The sequence below is a fragment of the Anas platyrhynchos genome, chromosome 12 (assembly GCF_047663525.1).
Source record: "Anas platyrhynchos isolate ZD024472 breed Pekin duck chromosome 12, IASCAAS_PekinDuck_T2T, whole genome shotgun sequence".
Classification (NCBI taxonomy): Eukaryota; Metazoa; Chordata; class Aves; order Anseriformes; family Anatidae; genus Anas; species Anas platyrhynchos.
In genome coordinates, this window is record NC_092598.1 from 20,538,924 (window position 1) to 20,552,209 (window position 13,286).

The window sequence follows — 13,286 nt, forward strand, 5'->3', positions numbered from 1 at the left end:
ACCACCTTTGTAAGTGCCAATGCAGGGAATATAAACTTGTGTTAAAGGTCCCTGTAGGTCCAGCTGACAAAAGTGTTATAAATCCCTGTGGCTAAAAGCTGAAACTTCACAAACTCAGAGAAGTAATAAAACTTGTAAGATCAAGAGTCTTTCCAAACTTTGTAGATGTTCCCAGTCTGCTCTGTGGTTAAGGCAGATTTTCAGATCTGCTACACACAAAAATAAATGTAATTTCCTGTTTGGTTTACGTTTGCACTTATAAACTTTTGCAATTAAATATATTATTATTTGTAACCAATGAAATTCCTTAATGTGCAAGTTGCACCTTCGCTGTGCCATCAGCATTGATTTAGGAGTCTGCACTGCACAAACTTTAAACATTTTAACAGATTTAAAAAAAAAAAAAAAAAAAAAAAGAAACAAAGCTCTGCAATCTTTAAGTCATGCTATAATAGTTTAAAAAAGCATTACCTTAAGTACTAGGGAAAATGAAAACCAATAACCAGATAGAATTACAGATAGAATTACATTATTCTACATTTATTCTACAAGGTTTAAATTTCAGTATTAAAAAAAAAAAAAAGCAGATATTTTTGTTGTTGTTTTTCTTTCTTACCCTGGACATATGGCACTTAAAACTGTGCACAGACCTCTTAAAAACAGTGTGAGTTAAGCACAGAGCATTGCAAAGACATATATTTTTTTTAACTGTGAATTTCTTTGCCTCAGTACCAGAGGGTCAAAGTCAAGTTTTAGGTGTTAACCAAACATAGGATACATTTGGTTGTTTTGCCATCAATTTTTAACACATAAAAAAACACTTGATGACTCTTAAATAATTAACTACTTTTAAGCAATGTCAAAACCGTCTTCAGATTTCTACTGGTCCTTGTGCCCTGCTCCAGGCTCTCACGGCTGCTGGCTGATTTGTGCAGGGTGCCCGGATGGGCGCTCCCCCCGCCAAAAGTTTTCAATGACGACAAATCATAACGGTTTTGGAAATGAATCGATTTGCAAGGCCCGTTGCCAGAGGTCAAATTTGCAATTGCATGGAAATGTTAAGGTGCAATTGCTTCAGGCTTTAATGAACTCCAAAAAGAAATATGCAGGCCTGTAAAGCTCATCCATTAGATCCTGACCTACAAATGGCAAGGAGTAACAGCAATGCAACCAAGAGGTGTGCTGACTAAGGGAATTGTAGTGATACAATTAGTTTTACATGTTTCGGCATTTAATCCTGATGTCTAGGCAAAAGAGGCCTCAGCACATGGAAATCACAGGTAACAGCAGGCAATGAGGTTCTGACGATGTGCAGATTGTCTCCTGCTCTCCCCTGCCCCTTGCAGCACCAGTACCTTCACTCCAGCCATGGGTGAGAAGCATGGGGCTGCCTACCCCAAAATGTGACTCGCTCCAGCCCTGGGGACAAGCAGCAGATGAGACCTTCCCTGGCCAAGGGAATAGGGACAGAGCAGTGTCTCGTCTTGAAACTCCCACCTTCCAATATCAGGGATCACCAAAAATAGGAGCAACTGCAAAAAGATCCTGTAAAACAGGTCGAGCACAAAGAGAAGGCAGCAACACCCCAAATTAACTTGCAGGTGTTTTTAAAGGGATGGTGGGATGAAAGTTTATTTTGTTTATGGGGTAGGTGTTTACTGTATAATTAATATGCACCCTTCTTTTCACCATAAAGTTTCTCTCTTTGCCTAGAGCCCTGATATTTGAACGTTAAGAGGTGTTACCAGGGACAGGCCAGAAACACACAGCCTGGCGTGAACACGTGTGGGTTGCTGGAGGCTGGCGGCGAGCGCCTGCTCTCAGCATCTTGGCTCAGCTCCCCCCTCTAATGTGACCAACTTCCCAGCACCCTGAGAACCCAGAAGCCCAGGTCCCAGCACGCCAATGCAGCCCACCTCACCTTGTTGTGCTGGAAAATGGCCACCTCCCCTCCACATGGCTTTTTGAGGCCCACACCCCCATGTGCTGAAGAGAAGTTGGGGAGGGGTCTGGAGTACTTCAGTGCATGGTACAAAACAAACAAACAGGCAAATAAACAAATAAATTCTGTTCTCATTTGGCACAAACCTCCTAGCAACATAAATAATCAAAACCTGATTAACAAACTGGTCAGTTTAAAATGAAAATAATGATCTTCCTTTGCCTTCCTGCTCCCATCAGGATGATTGCAAAAGGTTATCTGTTTTCATAAATCAATTAGATCCAACAAGCTGGCTTATTTGCCAAGCAAGTAGAAGCCAATCACACTGCTCTTAACCTTCTGGGCTGATTTTTGCCTTTCACACGCAGCTCCTGTGTGTGGATCCCACCCTGCACCTCTCCCCCAGCTCAGCTGTCCCCAGGTTTTCAGGGAGCCCTGGCGCTGGAGCAGGGGGCCCTGCGGTCGAGGGCACAGGTTTTTGTCAACTGGCAGCAGCTTCTTGGGTTGGTCTCGTCCCCAAGGGCACTATCCACCAGGGCATGGTGAGGGCAAGGAGCTGGGCCTTGCCTCACCCAGCAACCCTGCCCCTCTGGTGGCTGAATTGGGTTCTGTTGGCACAGGGCAGGGAGAGTAGCTGGTGATCCAAGAGAACGAAAGGAAGGACTTTTCCTCTTTAGAGAGCCCTGTTTTGAGTGTTGGTACAAATGAACACAGCTCTGTTTATCTGTAACATGGTATGTTGCAGTGGAATTTTTCCTTTTTTCCGTCTTGCATTTTTTTAATGCAAGGGCCAGGTCATTGCTTCTGAACTTCTCTCTCAAGAACTGACACTTAAAGTGCAAATGAAGCTAATGACAAGAGACAATATTTTAATGTTAATTAGATACTTCATGTGTCTCAGTTCATCAGAGCAATATTGCTCTTTTATGTATTACATGAAAGCAGAGTTTTAGCTTGGAGGAAAACAGGGAACACAGTCGATCATTGAAGCAGTATTCTTGGTTTTGTAATTATTAAAATTAATGTTACATTTAGGAAATCCAGGAAACTTTGAAAGGAAGATGCTTAATGATAATAATGGAGCTACTGCTCTATAGGAAACCCTGGCAAAGGCTTTACATCTCTTTTTCCTCCTACATGAGCTGGCATAGTAAATGCTGCAGTCTCCCAAGCTCTTGCTAAGAGAGCAGACTTGGCTTATCTGCAGGATGGTATTGATATATAATGCAGATATTGGGTCCTTCTGTACCTGGACTCCCCACTCCTTCCCTTCCTATGACATATTATCTTATAAATAGTTATTTTAAACCAGTGATGTGAGCTACTAATGCCATACATCCCAGTGAGGTGTGCTAATGATGATGTTCCCCAGAACTAGGTACATAATGTGCAGTGTTTTCTGTGAATGGTTGCATTCCTTGTAGCATGGTTTCTGTTCCCTTCACTTTCTATCACTGGCTATTTAAGAAGTTGCATTTCACTGCCATAAAGTGTTTACACAAAGCAAATTTCCAAGTAGTGCACATATTTGAAGAAAATGAAATCTAAGGCCCTGCCATGGCAATGAGCTCCTTACGCACAGAGGGGCAGAAGGTCCCTGCCTCAGCCAGATCCAAGCTTACAGCCCGCTGTGATGTCCTGGCTGCAGACTTGTGCCGATACAGTTATTTTAAGTTTTTGGTTCGTTGGTTGGTTTTTAAAGAGGAGGGGAAAAAAAAAAATAATAATAAAATAAAATAAAATAAAATAAAATAAAATATAAAATAAAATAAAATAAAATAAAATAAAATAAAATAAAATAAAATAAAATAATAAAATAAAATAAAATAAAATAAAATAAAATAAAATAAAATAAAATAAAATAAAATAATAAAATAAATAAAATAAAATAAAAAAATGTTAGGATTCCCCCACCAGTTGTGCTTCAGCAGAGCTTGCTTTTGTGACCATTTTGGATTAAAAAAAAAAAAAAATAGAAACAATACTTATAACCAACAACAGGCATTTCAAAGTAATCTCATAGATATTCTGGAACAAGAATCATTTTTTTTTTTATTTAGCAGTTGGTGTGGGTGCCCACACCTAACAAGAAGAGCAATGTAAAAATGTAGTTACGCCTTCTATTTTTGTACACAGCTAGTATTAAAATAAAAAAGTGTTAGATCTGTGCTTTCTTTATATTGTGTAGAGCGCAAAGACACAACAGAGGGTGAATTCATTGAATAAAGTAGTACTACAGATGATCTACTTGGCTTGGAACATCCTTGCTAATTTCATTTTTGCAGTGTTTAATTACACTTTTTTATCTTTTTTTAAACATCATGTATCCTGGAGAAAAATCAAATTTATGTATAAGACTTTCATGTAAAACACTGAAGTTTAAGTGTGAAGGCTTCTTAACAATGCAGACTCAAATGTAATACCGTTATCAGAGCTGAACATTTCACCTACATGGGCGGGGATGGTGTGGGGAGGTGGGGGTCCCAGGGGCTGATGGTGGAATACGCTCAGTGCAAAGCCATCCACATTCCTGCCGCCGCTCCAACTCGGTTCTGTAGCTGGGGGCTACTGCTGGATGAGGACTGGAGTTGCTGTGATGCCTGATCATGAGTGAAATGGATCTTGCATTACACGACCAACCCAGCCTCATCGGGGATGGGTGGCATCATCCCCAGGACACCCTGGGCCTGGTTCTTTCCCACATCTCAGTGCATGTTAGCATTGGGGGTGACATGCCAAACAGACGGCAGAAGGAGGATTTATTTCTTTTAATAAGGGGGAAAATAATTTTGTCACCTAATATTAAACTCATGCACATGTAAGATAGACATATGTGGTCACACACCCCAGCAACAGCAGCCCTGATCCTGTAGCTGTTTGCTTACATAAAGGAATAAAACTTGTGTGCTGGTGGTTTGTTAATACACATTAACAATTGCAAATGTTCTGCCTGAATAAAAGCTGTTTGCCTTACTGCTTCAGGGTTTCTGCACTTTTGGGACATATGATGGGCAAATCAAATACACTGATAGAAGGCTATCAGTGTGGTAAGTTGTATTTAACTAAAACAAACAGGCAGATACAGACACTTCTGCTCTGCTATAAAAAATCTGCATATGCTCAATGCAGGTTTTCTTAAGGTAAGGGACAGAGCTTAGGAAGCTCTAAGGCAGCTAGATTTGCCCATATGGGAAGGCGGTCTTTCACTGATGATTTTGCAGACAGAAATTGCCCATCTGCACTGTTTGCAGGTGTTTTGAATGATTATATTATTAGCTCTGTCTGTTCAACTTTGCTTCTTTTATGGTGGCTTTAGTATTGCAGTAAATAAAAAAAAAAAAAAAAAAAAAAAAAAAAAAGAAATATATAAGCAGCCATCTGGTTCCCAATTTTTGACTAGCGCTCTTTGTCAAGAAAGAAAAAAGAATTCTCAGATATTATTTCCTATTTCTGAAGCACTGGCAAACAAGGAGAACAAACCCCCAATTTCTGACCTGAGTATAAAATGGGAACAGAATTTTCTTCTTATTTTTTAACTTGCCCTGATTAATCCATTTAAAAGTAATTGTCTTTTTTTTGTTCTCATTTACACCTCTGTGAAGTCAGCAGAGCAGTTCTGGACTTGCACCACCCTTTTAAGGGCAGAATCTTCTCCTCTGAAATTAAAAAAGGAAAAAAGTGAAAGTAATCATTGCAAAACCATTTTTTTCCCCCTAAATGGACAACAAAGACATCTGGGAAGTGGCCCTTTCCTGCTGAATTTTGCAGGCAGGATTCACATTTCTCACAGATATTTTTGCAAAGCTATGACAAAACTTTGCAATAAATAAAGAACAAGCTATTTGCCATCTCAGCATTCTCAATTTTTAGACTGCATTTAGGTTTCTTGGAGCATAATATTTGATTATTGGCAATACGTTTCCATTTAAATATTTCATATAGTGCATAAAGGCCTTCTCTACTCTCAAGCATTCTGCAAGTATTAATGAAAGCAGTGAATTCATAGATGTATCTGGTGCCTGAATACCTTTTGTTGCAAACTGTTTTAGCGCTGGATTGCAACTTCATACAATCATTTAATGTTGCCTCTATATTCATGAAACCGGAATTATGGATCTAAATGTAGGTAGATTGTCAGCAAATCTTCCTTGCAGAGATGGTGGTGGGCCTCACATAGCTGACCCAAATCCAAATGTTCAGAGTTCAAGGAAGCACAAAGACCTGATTTTCTGCTTTCACTGTGAGGCTGACCCCAGCGGTCTTCCAATGAAACCAGATGATGCTGCTGAGGATTAGATTTGTGAGAATGCCAGGCCATGCTTTGCCATTCTTTGTTTTGGTGCTGATCTTTCATAAGCAGGGTGTACTAGGTGCGACTCATGTAGGAGTGGGAAAGGAACTTGTTGGCCAAGATCTCCTTAAACAGTTTCAGGATAAAAGCAGGGCAAAAGCCATAATCTGACACTTGCAAGATTTGGAGATATCTGAGGCAAATACTTAACCTAATTCTTCCCAACAGAAGAGCACACATGGTCCAATCCACCCCGGCATGGCTTAATGACTTCACAAAGGTAGAAACAGACCATCAGAACAGGAACTCGGCAGAATGATGCTGGTTTTAAGGTTGATTAACATCATAAAATTCTCTTATACGTGCAGAGCACAGAGCACCACCACTTATCTTTCCATAGTAGTCCAGGAAGGGCTTCATTTTGTCAGGTTTCTTTTTGTCCTGTCTAGATCATTGGATCAAACCTACTAGTCTTTTCCCAGTCTGGGCAAAATATATGCATCACGTTGGTGGGGCCTGGATGTAGCATGAGGAAGGTAATCACTGATGCTTGGATACAGGAGGTTTTATATGTATCCTTCACACTCCTGTTTTTTTCCGTCCGACCACTAAACTAAAACAACATGCTCATATAGCTCATTACTCTTCCATGCTCATGCCATTAATAATCCAGTAATCTGATCACTGTATCTGTAAATTAATAGAAGTCAGCATTCCTAAAAAGATTATACACTTTTGCATCAGCCACGTGAATAATGGTAACAGATACTAACTCTTTTTCACACTGGGTACACAGGGTAGTGTAAGTATGGTTAGGATCTCACTTTTGGTGATACAGAAACAGGTAAGGTAAATGTGAACTGAGGGAACTGTGCTCTGTTGTAGGAAATTCTCAGTGAGCTAAAAGGAAAGAAAACATTTAGAAACAACTCCTTCCATTTGTTTTTAGCATTCAGCAGCCTATAGCTATGTCTAGGCAGGCCATCAGGACACCTTTGTTAAAGCAAACTTTTATTTTGTGTAGTAAGGACAACTCTCACAGCAGTGGAGCTCACTGAACAAAGCTAACAGAGCTTCAGCAACTTTGATTTGTGCTCCCGGTTTAATAGCAGGAGACATGGCAACCAGGCTGTTGTCCAGCACACATTCCTGCACTGTGCTTTGTATGGAAGTGAAGCTGGTCCCAAACCCAGAAAAACTGTAAGGCAGATGATCCCACTGGTATGGCGCCACCATTTCTAACCTGGTAGTGCTCTCGGATAGTTTCTGCTCTGCTGTCTGTGATGCTGACATAAAAACCACAGCAGAACACAAGGCACAGGCACTTCAACAGTGAGGAGCAGATCTGGACATCATCACTTCTTTCATATTTCTCTCTGCCAGCTGTGACTTGGGTATGGTGTTGTTCATCTTCCCTGCTATACAAAAAGTGTAACTACACTTCCCGGACTCCCTGAAAGTTCTTCTAAGACCACTGAGGAAGTCCAGAGAAGCATTATTTTTTATTAGTAGATGACACATCTGGGGAATGTTTTAGACTGTACTGGGATTATCCAGGGCAAAATGTAGTTCGTGGCTGCAGAGCCACGCAGGGTAGTCTTGACATACGGATTTGTGTCCTTTGGATCCTGGGATCTGATGTGCTTTTGTTGCAGATTTTGTCTCACTGTTTTCATGTTAATCAGTAGAAAATGACTAAAACCTGAGAGATGGATTTATTTTTTAAGTAACACAAATAATCATGTTGGTTATAATTGTTATCAGGGCTCCTTTGGGAATCTGTTGTTACAAGCACTCGACCCTTTTTCTCTCTCCTTTGAGGCTCCAGGCTATGTTGCAATTTATAAAGATACCAGACCTTAGGCTAAATCAATGTCCTTAGGGTTATGAGATGTTGCTAAATATCAAAATAAAATCCCAGTGTTCCAGTTCTTTAACTTCACTATGTTTAATTAGCCATTCCAATTAACCTTCCCTTTGTGTTCCCTCATGTTTAAAGGGTTATATTAAAAGTACTGTAGAATTAAAGCTATTTAAAATATGCTGAGTATATTTCAAGGCATTCAGAAAGCCTCTTACATGAAGCTGTCCTCATTTCAGTTTCGTTAATGACTGGTCACCAGGGGCATATTTTCAACTCTCTGCACCTAGGTTGCAAAAATTATAACAATATACCTACATGTGCATCCAGGTCACAGCGTGTTCAGATGGGAAATCACTTTTGCAGATATTTTACCACTTTGCAGATGTCTGTGGACACAAAGGACGTATAAGTGAAGACATATGAATTTGTGCTCTGAGAATTTAGATAATGCCAAGCATTTAGACATTGTTTTTTTTTTTTTGTTCAGAGGCCTGACAGAAAGACAAACACCAAATCCATGTTGCTGAATTCAGGTTTCTAAGGTACTCCAGATAACTCCCACACTTAGAGAATGCTGCAGTGCGAAGACCATGGAAAAAACATGAGGAAACACTATGGTTTTCTTGCCAACCAGATCCCAAGATATGATTCTTGCACTCTTATGGATGGACTAATAGTGCTGAGTTTAAAACAAAACAAAACAAAACAAAAACGTTTGAACATTAAGTTGGGAAAGCAGTAAATTATAAGCACTTTTCCTGGCACATCCTAAGCTCACACACTACTCGTGCCAGGGACAGGCAATGCCAGGATTTGTTCAGTGACAGTGACATAACACAAGGGTCTCCAAAACTGTTTCTGTAGTCTTTATGAACCTATGCATTTGTAAATATATGCTGATAGAACTCTGTGAGGTAGGAGAATACTATTATGCCCATTTTATTATGCCCAAGGGTGACTGCATTTTTTAGATTTATGTTATATTAGGCATCTTTTCACTTATTATTCTCTGTGCCTGACTCTCTGGATGCATTTTATAAGCCATCAGGATTTAACTCATGGCTATAGATTTTGTTGGGGGGGGGCAGGTACCTAAAAAATCCCCGACTTGCCTGGTGTCGTTCTGGATGTCTGTGGCAGCACTGGGAATGGAAACCTGCCTCTGTATTTAATACCTGACCTTTCCCTACATAACTTTCTCTAGCACTTATGTTGAAAGATCTGATCATTTTAATTCATAGGGTTGTTGTGTTGTTTTTTTTTTGTAGGAGGACATGAATTTCTCAGGGTTGAATTATGATGACAAAACAGCATTTATTTTGCTATTTTCTACATTTGGAAGGAGTTGATATATTTCTAAAACCAGGCTATGGTTATTTTAGTTAAATTTGTTCCATCAGGGAGCCTGTCTTTAGTCTTTCCTTTGGTCTTCGTAAAGGATAAAGAGGAAAAACAAGAGAGATGTTTATTTTATTGAAGCTGTGATACAAGAGGCTTTCACTTAAGAAATCTGTTGGAGTCTGTCTTTGTTTTCTAAGACAAGGCCAGTTAAAAATATATCATGCTTTGTGTTAAATAGTTTGATGGCATAAATTCAATGAGGACATTGTCTAGTGTCCTTACTGTTTGAGTTGTATGAGTTACAAAGGACACCAAGAAAAGCAAAGATTCATTTCCCTTTCCTTCTCCCCCTCCTCTGCTTTTCATTGGCAACAGTAAAGTTCAACTGCAAGGCATGTGATTGTAATATAATCAAATAACCTGCTGGCGTCTCATAAAGAAGTACTGGTTGTTTAAACGACTATTCATAACAGACTTAGATGTTTCATAGCTGGCGATGGTTTAGGAATCAGATAACATCAAATCAGTTAAAGTATGGGCTTAAGCGCTGCTGAAAATGTACAAAGAACAAAGCTAACAGCATTACTGGCAACTAACTAGTTTGAAAAGAGACAAAAACAACCAATGCATTTAGGATTTTTATCAAACCTGCCTAGGAATCTCAGTGGGAGCAGCTATATAGGCATGTAATAAGCACCACAGAAACTAGGGATACCAAAAGCCGAACAATATGCAACATTTAATATGTCTGGCTCTATTTTACATCATCCAGTCACTAGTAAAATAGACTATACAGCAAAGGGGGACGGCTAAATATAAATCATTCTCTAACGGCTCTTCAGGGTGCATTGTTGGGGAAATGCTCATTAACAATATGGTCAGTTTATTTTGTATATTGATTTTGAAGCCAGTGCAGGGAAAGAACATGGGCTGCGGTACTGCCTGTGTGATGGTACTCTACCAGGCTGCCTGGGAAGAGCCTACCTTGGGCACAAGGTTTTCACCACAGCTGCTGCTGCTGCTTGAGCTTACTCCAGGACATACGTGCTATTTATTGGAGGGACATTCCTACAGTAACACAGCACTCAGGAAAGCTCACATTTGAGAACAAGCCTCTCTGAGTATTTTGAGAAGTATTTTTAAGATTTTTTATTCACTACTGTACTGCTGATTTCCTGTTGAGCTTGTCTTAAATGTGATGAGGACAGTGGTTATGAACGCGGTACTTAAAAGAGCAGATCTGGGGCAAAAAAGTATACACATAACTGATCTTTGAAGATGAGTCATTTTGTGTTATCAGCAAAGGTGCATTTGGAAAATTAGACAGTTGCCACCGAGAGTGAGAAATAAAACAACAAAAAATCCCTCTCTTTGCTTCAGGCTTTTGGATGCAGTGGATTAAGTTCACTGCTAATTAGACACAATTGTGAAGCACAATTATTTATGAACCTTCAATGGGCCAAATTCATGAAAGGAATAACGAATATATATTTTCCTTTTGTAGAATTTTAATGAAGAAATGGCATTGCTATTCATTATTTATCCACTTTCAAATTGTAATGAATAGTTCTGCTGGCAAACACCAAATTTCTGTATTTACAGAAAGGCAGAACATGTGTAGATAATAACACAGTTCAGTATGTATGAAATGCTGTATTTCTATAAATATAGAAATAAAGAAATTATCACCAGGACTATTCATTAAATTTTGAAAGTAGTAAATAATAAATAGGAATAGCATTTATTCATTAAAATCCTCTAAACATAAAATATCAAGCCTGCCTTTCTTTCATAAATCTAATGCAATATTTCTCCAAGAAAGCTGGCTTTTATGATTATTCTGATTTTTGTTTTCCTTTTGACATTGTTTCATATGCAGCCTTTATACTAAATGCATTTTAAATAACATTAACCAGTGTATTTTCATTAATAGTTGAAATAACACATGATGCTTTAAAACAAAGATGATTTAGAGAGCCTGTCTCCCCTGGCTAAGGATACCCTTTAGCACTGTTCTGACCGTATATATCTGAGTTCTAAGGAAAATAATTATGTTTATGTCTACCTTAGTGAGTGGTATCATGGAGACATTCACACACAAAGTCTTTTCCACAATGTAGTTGAATATAAATGGAAATTGACTTGCATGCATCCCCTCCATGGTGGATCTGTGCAGTCTTCCTGCTGCCATCCAGCTACATGCCATGGGACCAGTGGCTCTCCCTGTTTATCCTGCTGAAGCCTGCTGCTGTCCTCAGATCCCTGCAGCCACAAGGTCTGATTCATAACACCCAACAAATGTCACTTAAAAGTACTCCTGGGATTTAATTATGCATTGTATAATTAATGTTGGGAAAGCTAAAATTTCAATACTATTTTAAGGTCATAAATAGTAATTAAACTCTTTGAACCTTAATAAAAGCATAGACATTGACTTTTTAAACTCCAGTAGAATACAGGATATTAGAAAAGGCCTGGCAGCTGAATTAATTGTGAACTGTCAGATAAAGAAAGGTGCCAAATATGATAGATAACAATATTTTGGCATGGTATAAGCAAAGTTCAGGGCCAGGTGATTCAAGTTTCTTGCACTTTGGGGCTTTTCTTATGCTGTTGAACAACAGTAGATATGTTATCAAAATTTGATCTGGAATACTTTTTCTGTTTAAAGCTAAGAATCTGAGGCTCTGATAAATCTCACCACCAAGTTTAAGGCTAATACAGAAGAAATTTAATCTGTGAGTCATGACTTCTTTTATTAGCATCCTGCAGTTTGATTTAGACTGTAGAGTGGATAGAACATACAATTTTCCTGTTAAAAGGAAATAATAATAATAATAATAATAATAATAATAATAATAATAATAATAATAATAATAATAATAATAATAATAATAATAATACCTGGCTTTGGAAGCTGATGGCTGCCATCCTACCAGCAGTTTCTGGGTACGTACATCAAAATGTTGCAGGACAGGTGGCTGGAGGGATGAGTGGGTGCATGAATCCATGGACAGTAAATGGGCCACAAGCCATAGCAGGACTCTGTGACATTCTCAGCAACTCTTCAGACCAGGCACATCCTTTGTATGTTTGCACTGAAGCATCAGTTTTACAAGGCACATGATCTACTACAGTCTTCTCTTGATGAGCTCGTAAGCATGCTGTTGTAATGTGATGTGAACAGTGCTGGCTACCTGCAAAGGAACAAGCAAAGTCAATTTGGAATAATATTCTTCTGAAGGATTGCTGATTCCTCATGGCTACCTTCATGCCACCACACATTTGCAACAGTTAATCCCTCACTCATGGAACAGTGCAGTTTACTGGTCTAGGTTGTCACTATTTAGATAGAGTACTTGTATGTTCCATTTGGCACATAAGAGTTCTGAAGTAAAAAAATCTTAGCAAAATTAAAGAACACTAAAGATTTATTCATGCTTTGCTAATATGCCATGTAACCTCAACTGTTTTGACACTGCTTACATGCCATTAATACCTCTGCTTTCTCGTTAGTTAATGTTGTCTTTGGTGGCCTACTTGCCAAAAAGTTATGGGTGCTGTAGTGCTCTTTTGTGATAGCTATGTGAATGACAGATTGTAAGTATGAGTCTATAAAAGCAACAGATCAGCTACCAAGGCCTACAGAAAACATAAAGAAAGCAAGGGATTTAGCTGGTCAGCAAGGGACCAGTCACCTCTACAGTGATGTTGCTGCAAGTAATCAAGACCTGATTACCTGATGAACTGTTCTTTTGGTTTAATGACACCATAATCAGCATTTGGAGGTCAGTGTGCATATACTGTTACACGAACATAGCTCATCTCAGTCATTTCCAGAAGGATAG

General features: G+C 39.0%; 1 long non-coding RNA gene across 1 annotated transcript in view; it reads right to left on the reverse strand.

The window, feature by feature from the left end:
- Positions 1-3,976: 3,976 nt before the first annotated feature.
- LOC113845007 (uncharacterized) overlaps positions 3,977-13,286 on the reverse strand; it is an 82,727-nt gene continuing 73,417 nt past the window's right edge. The window contains exons 2-4 of the long non-coding RNA XR_003500162.3: positions 12,343-12,635; positions 8,413-8,483; positions 3,977-5,598 (exon numbers count right to left, since the gene is read on the reverse strand). This is a non-coding gene — a long non-coding RNA (uncharacterized lncRNA). The remainder of the gene's footprint in view (positions 5,599-8,412; positions 8,484-12,342; positions 12,636-13,286) is intronic.